The sequence below is a fragment of the Taudactylus pleione genome, unplaced genomic scaffold, assembly GCF_031769625.1.
Source record: "Taudactylus pleione unplaced genomic scaffold, aTauple2 ptg000535l, whole genome shotgun sequence".
NCBI lineage: Eukaryota > Metazoa > Chordata > Amphibia > Anura > Myobatrachidae > Taudactylus > Taudactylus pleione.
In genome coordinates this window covers 12,247,748-12,260,004 of record NW_028284937.1, presented here as the reverse complement: position 1 = coordinate 12,260,004, position 12,257 = coordinate 12,247,748, and the positions used below count along the sequence as shown (strand labels likewise).

The window sequence follows — 12,257 nt, the reverse complement described above, 5'->3', positions numbered from 1 at the left end:
TGCATCCCAGAGAACTGCTCTAGTCCAACACCACCCAGTTACCACCACACTTCTCTGTTGTGCTAAGGAAAATGTGTGGTGCCGGCGTTCCGACACTTAGGGGCATATGTATCAAAGCTTGATGTGAGATAAATTTGTGAGATATATATGACCAACCAATCAGCTTCTAACTTACATTTTGCAAGCTGTGTTTAAAAAATGATAGTTAGGAGCTGATTGATTGGTGATATATATCTCACAATTTTATCTCACATCAAGCTTTGATACATATGCCCCTTAAGAGGCCAAAACTTTTAATGGAATTGCCCCCTGTGAATAACGATTTCATTCCTACAGTATTTCTTTTTTTAAGTGTCTGCTATCAGGCAAATCATATTTCATAACCAAAATTACGAAGGACATTTCAAGTCAACTCTTGGGGCCAAATGTAATAATCAACCATATGCAGGAGCTGCCATGATTCCGTTGAGGTAGTTACTAGATTTAAAGTGCCAAATAATTTAAAGGCAAAACCAACTGTTTTATACTTTAAACCAGAGGTTCTCAAACTCGGTCCTCAGGACCCCACACAGGTCACGTTTTCCAGGTCACCCAGCAGGTGCACAGGAGTAGTCATTACTCACTGACACATTTTGAAAGATCCACAGGTGGAGCTAATTATTTCACTTGCGATTCTGTGAGGAGACCTGGAAAACATGCACTGTGTGGGGTCCTGGGGACCGAGATTGAGAACCTGTACTTTAAACTAATTGCTACTTTAAATCTAATATCTATTTGACCAGAATCACGCCACCTCCTGCAAATCCCGGGCTATGACATTTGGCTTACAGTCTGTAATCCGTATAAATGGAATCAGCGTGTGGCCTTGTGCTTTTACTGCAAATTGCCAGAACATTGCTCAGTTGTTGCTAGAACTTTTAGCAGGGCTTATATTATCCCCCATATTATTGTACAGTATGTGTACATGTTTTATCGTATAATACAGAGCTACTAATTAATTAAATGATGATGTTATATATGTCTAAAGATTCTATGGGCACGATTCTATTGTATGCGATGTGAATAGCGCCGGGTGATAGCTCCAGGAGCTATTCAATTGTGCGTGGTGTTTAGTCGGAGAATGCCCGTTCTCAAGACTAAACACCCTGTTTAAGGCACGATAACGGGCATTCCCCGACCTAACTTCCCGATGCGATGCTGTTTTCCCCGGCGCTAAGGGCAGAAAACAGCCTCGCGCCGGGACTTTTGTCGGATTTCTGCTGTCATCCCCGGGGGGTTGCGAGAAGAAATCCTAGTCAGACTTGGCAACGCGGTGTATTGAATAGCTCCGGGAGCTCACTCCCGGCGCTATTTACATCGCTTAGAATAGAATCGTGCCCTATATGTCTAAAAGTTGGTGCTATATTTATTTATTTACCAGTTATTTATATAGCGCACACATATTCTGCAGCGTTTTACAGAGAACATTTGGCCATTCACATCAGTCCCTGCCCCAGTGGAGCTTACAATCTATGGCCCTCATTCAGAGCCACTCGCTAGCGGCAGTACGCTCGTTCCGAGCGATGTTCGCACATCTGCGTACGGTTTTTAGTACGCATGCGCGAACCAGTCAGTGCGGCCAAAAATCGTTTGTACGCAATATAGCGAGTGCCTGCTATTTTGAGTGACAGAAAGAGGCTTATGTGGGTGGTAACAGGGGAAGGTGCTTGAAAACGGGGAGTGGAGATCAGAACGCAGGCGTGCTTAAAGGTCAAAACGGGCGTTTTATGGGTGTGCATAATTAATATAGCAGCGTCAATGACCACGTCATTTGTTTTTTTTTAACTCAGAACTGCTCGCAAAATAGCGGTTGAAAAAACCAACCACAAGAATAGCGAGCAGTTCATATCCTGTTCGATGTACTCGATTAATCTAATAAATAGCGGACATGACGTATGGTGCGAGCGGCCAGGGGGCGTTTTTATCAAATAAACGAGCGTATGTTTTGCTCGCTCGTTCAGACTTAGAGGTGTGAACAGACTGCAATGTGCGAACGGATCATTTGAATAGCCACCCCTTGTTTTTGAACGAACGAACGCAAATAGCGAACGGCTCTGAATGAGGGCCTATATTCCCTATTACATACTCACACACATACACACTAGAATTCATTTTTGTTGAGTTTTGGAGGATACTGGAGCACCCCGAGAAAACATATGCAAATATGGGGAGAATATATAAACTCTACAAAATTCAGGCCATGGTGGGAATCAAACCAAAGACCTTGGTGCTGCGAGCCAGTAATGCTAACCATTATTACACTTCTTTGCTGCCCTATATAAATACATTCTAATAAATAAATAATTACAATTTTGGAACAATTACCATGATTACAACACAGTAACGAACAGGGAATTAACAGAAATGGTAACACCATAATTTCCTTAACCAAGTTGATAAGCTACACTCAAGTTCTCTTTATTGGAACACGTGTGTGTGTGTGTGTGTGTGTGTGTGTGTGTGTGTGTGTGTGTGTGTGTGTGTGTGTGTGTGTGTGTGTGTGTGTGTGTGTGTGTGTGTGTGTGTGTGTGTCATACTTATGTATTTGTAAGATGCACAACCACCTAAACTTATCTAAGCATAATATTATCTTAAATACTAGTTGTGCAACTGGTGGCCCTCCAAGTCTTTCTTTGCAGCAGTTGTACTGCGAACTCAACCTTTTTAACATATGTTGTCCCCATTTGTGCAAATTATAAGACAGCATACATCAAATAAAATATATTACATTTATTGCATTATTTACTTTCAGTAATGCTTTTAGACTGTTATTGTTTGTATATGTACATAATAACACAGTCACAAAACTTTCCCAACAATCAAAGCAATTCAGCCCTCCGAATATATGATATATACCTCTGAAAGAAAAGATCCTAAATACAGTCACACTGTGAACAAAGACTGGTTGATAGAGTAACTACATTTATTTGCTTACAACAACACACTGTCCTCAAACAGAACCACTGTATTACTGCAAAGCATCTACAGTATCTTTTTTTTTTTGGTACAGTGTATCCCTGAAAGTGTAAGCAGCCTCCTTCTTAGCTATATTGTCGTACTTACCACATGTAACTCTCTTGTTCTTTATGTAGCCGTTCTGCAGTCTGGAATTCTGCTGCTATCAAGTGTTTGGGTGCAGAACAGACAAAAACTATGAAACTCCGTCCTCCTGGTGGCCAGCCTTCTAACAAGTGGAGGGCGAGAGGACACACCCACCCACCCACAGAGAGAGGGAGAGGTGAGCAGAGAAGGAGCCAGGGCTGGGTGGAAAGTTATATGTATGGTTCCTGCAGTCTCACATCAGCATCCAGGGTCAAACGCAGGATTTGCGGGGCGGGGGTATAATTGATATAGTGTTGCATTAAAAAAATGTTTTATAATTATTTATTCCAGAGCAAAGTTTTATTGTTTGAGCTCAGGCAATGCCATCCTCACATGGTGTTTCCAGAATAGGCATTGTGGTGGTATAAGTATTGCTATGATAAGTGATCAAGGGGCCCATTTATCAAAGGGAATTTGAGGTAAATTCCCCGAAAACAGGTGTTACCTCAAATACTAAGTATCCCCCGGATGTATGAAGGAGGGACCGCAGCAGGTATCTCCGATACTTGCTGCGATCCCTCCATTGCCGCCGGCAGCCGCAAAATGTATCAATATCGGGAATGTGAAGCCGGCAATGGGCGCCGCTCATGTGCAGTCCGCGGGACTGCACATGCGCAGAAGACCCGACTGCCCTCCGGAGACATCGCAGGGACGGGCTCTTTTCAGAGCCCGTCTCCCTGCATGTCCCGGATAATACATCCGGCAGATAGGATCGCATTTTGCAATGCGATCAGGGGCGGTACTGCATGCCCTGATCGCATTGCAAAATGCGATCATTAATAAATGGGCCCCCAATACACGTATCATGGCAATACTTGTACCACCACCCATTCAGATTCCAACTGCCCTATTGGCACTAATACTGATTTTGCCTATGGGTTCATATTGATTCAATACATACTTGCCAACTCTCCCTCATTTTCAGGGAGACTCCCTGAAATAGTAGCAATCTCCCTGTCTCCTTGAAGATTCTAGCAATCTCCCTGATTGCACCTTACACCCATTATGAAGCTGTTATATTAAAAAAAAATCTGAGATATATACATTCAAATGGGATAATTAGTATCATTTCCCTGCATTGGTTATAAGGCACAATGATCCATATGGCTACATGAATTTTATAAAAGTGTGTTTTCATCAACAAGTAGATCTTACTAACTGCTTTGGGGCTCATTTACATTTGGATGTAAGTCAGTATTATGCCACGCCTCTCAGATGTAGCTGTACACGCCCACATTACTGCAGAGCTCATAGGTGCTGCTTTCACAATGTCCCTGAAATGCTTTTTAAAAAGTAGGCAAGTAGGATTCAATTGGCACCCTTAGGCAAAATCAGTATTAGTGCCAATAGGGCAGTTGGAATCTGAATGGGTGCTGGGTGTGTGGGGCACACATGGGCCGAGGGGTCAGTGGAAGCTCAGTCATACCTCACACCCTGCACTCATTTCATTGACTTACCCCCTTCCTGTCCTGCTGTCCACCTGCACTATATTTTTAAAGTTGGCACCATGTTTTCAATAATAATGCATACTCATAGGGTCAGGGTCTTTGTCATTATCTGTGCGTGTCATTGTCATTATTTTCAGTGAGGATGGGACCCATGTATATCTGCATATGGACCCTTTCCCTTATTAAAATGTCCCTGCAATAGCGGCATCACTAGCACAGGAATATCACTGATGACAACCCCATTTGTATATTGTGGAAATAAAAAATAAGTCCAATCACCATCTAAAGCTGCGTTTTGGTAACTATACCCCAAACACATATACTGCTCACATTTATGAACCGCTCATCTGGTACAGGCTTGCAATGAATGCATTATATTGTTATGTAGGAGTTTCAATGGTTATTTACATATCATAGTACCTTATGCAATAGCACAATGGAGCCATAAGCTATAACATTGATTAGTCTTAAGGGGCCAATACATCTAGCGGCAATTTGCCATTTTACTGATGGCGGGGTCGGGGAATCGGGAATATTCAACATGTTGAAAAATCTCCATTCCCCGATCCCAACCCAAAATGGTTGGAATGAACGAATCGGAGATTTTTTACATGTTACATTTCCCCAATCCACTGACGGATCACCGATCATCGATGGCCACTGATCTGCTGATCAGGTCAGATCGACAGAACAGGAAATAGGGGCCTTGGATGTATTGGCCCCAGTTACTATCAGTAGGTTATGCCAGGTTGAGATAGTTAAGGTATAACAGGAAGCAACAAGGTTTCCCTTTTAATAGTGGGAAAAAGTTCCATGTCTCGTCTGTACAGGGCTGAATTCCCTAAGGGGATCAGCAAGTACCCCATCTTATTGGAAACCAGTCCTGTACTGTGAGACTTTTCCATTCCTTTCTGGTGCCAATTGGAGGCTGAGATGATAAGTAAAATGCTATATAATAGAACTGTTGTGTGTGGCACTGCTAGTCCCAGCAAGCCTTGGCATCCACTACTTACTTGGGCATGCCTCCATTTGATGAACCAGATAATAGGTATCAATAAACATCCTTGTAACAATGTAGCTCAATCATACTCACATGGAGGCTATACGCAAGTAGACTCTCTGATGCTCTAGTAAAGTCGCTCTGATCTGTGATTTGCAAATGGCTTTTTATTGTCCATAATGAAAAATAAAATCAAGATAGGTTACAAAGAGATAATGAAGACAGATATGGACTGAAGATGAAGATATATATATATATATATATATATATAAAATGTTGTATAATAAAGATGGAAGCGAGAGCCCAGGTGAGTCTTGATTTTAGTGAAAATAATTTGAGTTCATGGTATGTGTTTTTTTGGTCACTTTAATATATGCCACTACTGGTCCCCAGGATCCCTCGATGCCAGAAAAACTGTATATCCAGCAGTACTTTTCATGAGTAACTCAATGACTCATCATTAGCAAATCAATTCCGGGAAATCATGACTGGATAACTTACTGTATTTAACTTCAAACATAACGATCAACAGCAAATAACATCTCACCATACAGCAAGAAGTGAAAATGTGACTTTTCAGCCCACACAGTATTTTATGAACTTTTTTAACATTTTTTAAACTACAGGTGATGCAAATGAATGTGTCATATCATCGACACCAACCCATAACACAGGTATCTATGAAGTTTTATTATTTTCTTTTTTGTGGGACTGGTTTATTATTTTTCTTTTGTGTGGGGATGGTTTTAGCAAGATGGTGTGGAATATCATGTCGACATTCAAAATGTTGACATGGTCTGAATGTCAACATTCTGGATGTCGTCATGTTCACAATGGTAACACTGACATAATATCAACAAGTTTAACATGACGAAATTATGCATGTTGACAGTCTTATTTTACCTTAACTACAGCCTAACCCAAACTACAGCCTAACCCAAACTACAGCCTATCCCTAATCGCAGCCTTACCCTAACCACAGCCTAACCCAAACTACAGTCTAACCCAAACTACCGTCTAACCCTAATCGCAGCCTAACCTTAACCTTAACTGCAGCCTAACCTTAACTGCAGCCTAACCCTAACCCTAACCACAGCCTAACCCTAACCACAGCCTAACCCTAACCACAGCCTTACCCTAACCACAACCTAACCATAACTGCAGCCTAACCCTAGCTACAGTCTAACCCAAACTTCAGCCTAACCCTAATCGGAGCCTAACACTAACCACAGCCTAACCCTAACCACAGCCTACCCTAAAAAAAGCCTAACCCAAACTACAGCCTGCCCTAATTGCAGCCTTACCCTAACCACAGCCTAACCATAACTGCAGCCTATCCCTAACCACAGCCTTACCCTAACCACAGCCCTACCCTAAGCACAGCCTAACCCTAACCACAGCCTACCCTAACATAACCTACCCTAACCTACCCTAACAAAAGCCTAGCCCAAACTACAGCCTACCCTAATCGCAGCCTTACCCTAATCGCAGCCTTACCCTAACCACAGCCTAATCCTAACCACAACCTAACCATAACTGCAGCCTTACCCTAACCACAGCCTTACCCTAACCACAGCATTACCCTAACCACAACCTAACCGTAACTGCAGCCTAACCCTAACTGCAGCCTAACACTAACACACAACCTTACCCTAACTACAGCCTAACCCAAACTATAGCATACCCTAACAAAAGCCTAACCCAAACTACAACCTACCCTAATAGCAGCTTTACCCTAACCACAGCCTAATCCTAACCACAACCTAACCATAACTGCAGCCTCACCTTAACTACAACCTAACCTTAACTGCAACCTAAACTTAACCACAGCCTAACCCTAACTGCAGCGAAACCCTAACCGCAGCCTAACCCTAACCTTAACTTCAGCCGAACCTTAACTACAGCCTAACTTTAACTACAGCCTAACCCTTACTGCAGTCTAACTCTACCTGCAGCCTAACCCTAACTCTTGCCACAGCCGTACCCTAACCACGGCCGTACCCTAACCACGGCCGTACCCTAACCATAACTGCAGCCTAACCTTAATTGCAGCCTATCCCTAACCACAGCCTAATCTTCACCACAACCTAACCCGAACTACAGCCTAATGTCTAACCTTAACCCTAACTACAGCCTTACCCTAATGCTAATATTTTAATAATGTAGGCATACATGTTGAATGTCAACTTGAAAGTTGACATTATGAACATGTCGACATTCTGAATGCCAACATTCTGAATCTTTCAACATTACAGTGTCGACATTCTGAATGTCGACATTGTGGATACATACCTTAAGAAGATATTGTGGGTAAGTCATCTTTCCCAAGTGGTCTGTTCTCTAACTTCCTGTATATAAAAGCTTGGTCTCTCCAGGGGATGAAGTATCTGTATCAACTAGTAGATAATAAGACACTTCAACCCTACTCACTCCGTCAATTACAAATCAAATTCCCGAATTTACTCATCCTGATTTTTCCATATCTTCAAGTACTAAGCTATCCTAATTCAACTCTGAGATTAATGACCTCTTACATATACAGTACAAACAGGCTTGTCCTACTCTAGATCTGTCCAAGGTTTCAGGGGGAATGGCTAAGTTTAAAAATTATTTCCCTAGTTCTGATCTCTCTTTTATAATAAAAGCTAATGTACGATGCACATGAATAAAAGTCTACTCTCCATAGCCTATGCGGAAATTAATGATAAAATCCTGCATAGAGCCTGCTTCACCCCTAGACTAAAATTTATTGTAGGACAATCGGACAGTTCTAATTGTTACAAATGTGGTGCTCCAGAGGCTGATTTATACCACTGCCTCAGTTCATCCCAGACTCCCAGAGGCAAGTTATAATTTGTTGCCCCCCATCACAGCTGACACTGTAATGTAGCAATTTGCATGCAGATAGGCTATAGATAGAAGTGGGCGGCTGCTGATGGTCTCACATGGAGCTCTAGTCTCCACTAGTGTATGGTGCATTAAGCCAGAATCCACTGTGCTGCCAGAGAGGAAGGGGCCCACACAGAGGCTGCACACGGGCCCCCTTCTCTCTTAATGCACCCCTGTAATCCTGACTTGATTCTTCAAAAAAACATGAATTAGAGCAGTTTTAGGCAGCAGCGGCTCCCACCCTCTTAGATGAGGGGGGCTGCAGCCGCTGAAATGGAGTGCTGGGTGCCACCGTCTGCACAATCAATCTAACAGGCACTAGGACCAGTGCATGCACACTACCGGCGGGGAATGTGCATATCACCGGCTTCCAAAGGGCTGCATTATCTGCAGCCCCTGGGAGCCAGGTAGGGCTGGCGGAAAGGCAGCATAGTGGCTTCCTACTGGAAGCCACTCTCTGCTAATAGTAGCCCGGACTGGCAGTACCAGGGGGAGATGTCTCCTCCTGAGACTGCTTGTTGTGTATGTGACTGTACACAGGAAAAGAAAATGCAGATGTACTATGCAATCATTATTGTTAACATTTAAATGTATTTTGTAATTAAATATAATTTCAGAGGTAGTTAGCATATCAGTGGCCAATGATACGGGCCTACCCACCAGCGTCCAGGTCACCTCGTCAAGTAGGTCCCTAACACTCTGGGGTTCACATCTGGGGCGCAGGGCACCCCAAAAGACAGCCCAGCCAAAGACCTCCCCAGGGCATCACATGAAGCGGCTCTGAATCAGGCCCTTACTCACCAAAATCACTCCAGTTCAGGGAGATAGCACCCTCTTACATATACCCTATTGTCTATGAATAATGCAGGAACAATGGTATGCAATCATTTTGCTGCTTGGTGGTTTAAGTAGGACTGTGAATGCTGAAAGCCAAATTCAAAAGACCAAACTTTAGTGCAGGTGCTTTCAATTCATCTGCAGCCAGATAAGCGGAAAAATACCATAAATCTACAGCACTAACGTCATTAACTTACAATTCATTCTCTTGTAGTCACCACTGATGTGTTTCAGTAGCCTCAGCTTATTTATATAGAGGCGTAAATTAAATCTGCCTTGTTCATTAACTGTCAACATTCCTGTGAAGGCAGCAAACTAAAATAGCTAAATGTTTAGTAAATCTCACATGACATACACCTCCCATGTTTATAATGAAAAGAGATTATCACTTGTTATTAATATAAAAGATTAGCCTAGAACGGTAAGAAAATTATGGAACAAAATGTGAGCCTACATACGTTAAAGCTACAGTGATGAGAAAGGCAACAGCTCACCTAAAAGCTGAAAAAAAATACACTAAAAATCAGAACAATTATAATTGTAACCCAGTAAAACCCACCACCCAGTGATTCCCCAGTCCCCAACTACGTACAGCAGTGTTTCATACCTTCCTCTTGTGGCTGTTATAATAAAAGCATTGCTCCATTGCTGTTAGACGCACACGGCTCGGGATACACTGTTGAAATGAATGCAATGGCAGTGTGGTGGCGGCCTCGGGCAAACCCCGACTGGGGGCAAGTCCAGACATGTCCATGCATGTCAGCGCGCATGAGCGACCTTGTTGCAAGCGTTGCATACAGATATATCAGACCATTCACCAAACTTTTTAGACAGACCTCGTATAAAATGCTCTAGAGACTTTTTCTCTAGAATTAGAAATTGCATCCTTTTTCTGAGCACATTATGGGGCAGATTCAATTAGAACCTGTGCTTACTGCGGGCTTGTTGCAGTGCCCGGGGCTATTCTATTGCAGCCCATGGTAAGCCTGCAGGCTACACTGACTGTAGACTTTTGTTTGCACACTCCTGAGGTGCAAACAGAGGGCCTGATTCAGAGCTGAACAGCATATGCGAGCGGCCAAAAAGATGGTCGCGATGGTCTTTGACCATCGCGACCATCGGGCTTGCGACGAGACCCTGCGGTAGGGTCTCGCTGCCGCAAGCCCAGGAGTGATTTTGGCTCTATCAGAGCCAAAATCACTCCCACTGACATCACTAGTGATGTCAGTGGGGCCGGCTTCAGACGGTAGGTGTTCCCATGGGAACGCCTCCGTCTGGCAGCCACGCCCCCGGCATGCCCACCAAAGGGGGCGTGCTGTGAATCAACATCGACAGCACGCCCCCTTTGGTGCGAGACCCGGAGCGACGGTGAGCCCGTCGCTATCCAGGTCTCGCGCATGCGCACGACAGAGCTCCCTCCGTCGTGCGCATGCCCAGTGGGGCAACATCGACCCGCTTGCGAGCGTCCTTTGCTCGCGAGCGGGTCTGAATGACCCCCAGAGATCTGCTGTAAGTATTGATTTCTTCCCTTACCACAGTCGCTGCGAGCACATTAACACATAGCTCCAGGAACTTAAACCAGAAAGTATGTGTTAGCCGTGGGTTTACTGCCTGTTGCTTGGACAGCGGATCAGTCTGCTGACCAATCTGTTGTGTAACCAGTGATGGTTCTAGGTGCGGGCTAACAGGGCTGTCGCCCGGAGCGCTGACACCTAGAGGGCGCCACTGAGTCCCCCCTAAAAAAAAAACCTAGAAAAAAAAAAATAATGCACCGGTCCCAAACCCCTCCCCCAGCCGCCGCCAGGAGGCTGCATTTGCCGGGCGCCCGCTGATATTTGTTATCAGCAGGCACCCGGCTCCCTCCCTGCAGCGGCAGCCGAAAGCCGGAGCTCACTCCTGAGCTCCGGCTTTCGGCAGAGAGAGTACTATGGGAGGGACGTCATGATGTCATGACGTTTCTCCCATAGATCCGAGGAGCCGCGGTCGGACCGGACGGCAGCGGAAGCAGGAGTGGGGCTAAAGGTAAGTATTATTTTTTTGTTTTGTTTTTTCAGTCGGAAGCACCAGAAGTGGGGGCACGATTATAGGGGCATTACTACAGGGGAACGACTATAGTGGGCATTACTACTAGTGGGCACAACTACAGGGGGCATTATTTGTGGGGGCATTATTTGCCTTAAACAAAGTTTGAGTACATTGACCCATCAAAAAGCAAAGGTTTCACTCTCTCAGTCATGCTTATAAAATTACGTATTTCAGAATATTCCGTATTTCGGAATGTTTGGATATGGAAGACTCAACCTGTTACTGAATAATAAATGACTGGCTTACATTTTTTTTTAATTAAAAAATTGTGCCTTTGGTGAGATCTGTGGCAGTTGCGATCTGTGATGAATCAGGCCCTGTCTCTTATAACAGCGTATTTACAATGCTGTCATTATACCATAACACTCCTCAAATACATCACATGCAGTTATCTCTATGAAATACCAGCTTTTACAACTGCCTTTTTCAGTGCAGTTATACACATAAGCTTCCAATTTGCATATGTAACATATTCTGTTGTGTTTGTGTTCCACAAACTATTGTGACTAGCAAGTGTTATAAACATATGGTTTTGCAGTAGACAGTAGACTACCATGAAGCATCCAGTTTGTGTTTGTTTTCTTATAGTTATCTATATTAGGGTTGTGCACCGACCCCGTGTTTGGGTTTTGGTTTTGGATCTGTATCACCTTCGTGTTTTAGATCTGGATTTGGGTTTGGCAAAACTGCTCTTGCGTGTTTTGGTTTTGGATCTGTATTTTTTTCTAAAAAATCATAAAAAGAGGTAAAATCACATAATTTGTGGCCTGTTTTTGTTCCTACAATATTATTAACCTCAATAACATTTATTTCCAGTAATTTCCAGTCAACTTTGACCACCTCACAGCTCACAAAAT

General features: G+C 43.6%; 1 protein-coding gene across 1 annotated transcript in view; it reads right to left on the bottom strand.

Moving 5' to 3' along the window:
* Positions 1–3,178, bottom strand: part of LOC148501121 (G protein-coupled receptor family C group 5 member C-like) — a 37,946-nt gene extending 34,768 nt beyond the window's left edge. The window contains exon 1 of the mRNA XM_088451019.1: positions 3,103–3,178. The gene's annotated coding sequence lies outside the window, so the exon portion shown is untranslated. The remainder of the gene's footprint in view (positions 1–3,102) is intronic.
* Between the last annotated feature and the right edge of the window lie 9,079 nt (positions 3,179–12,257).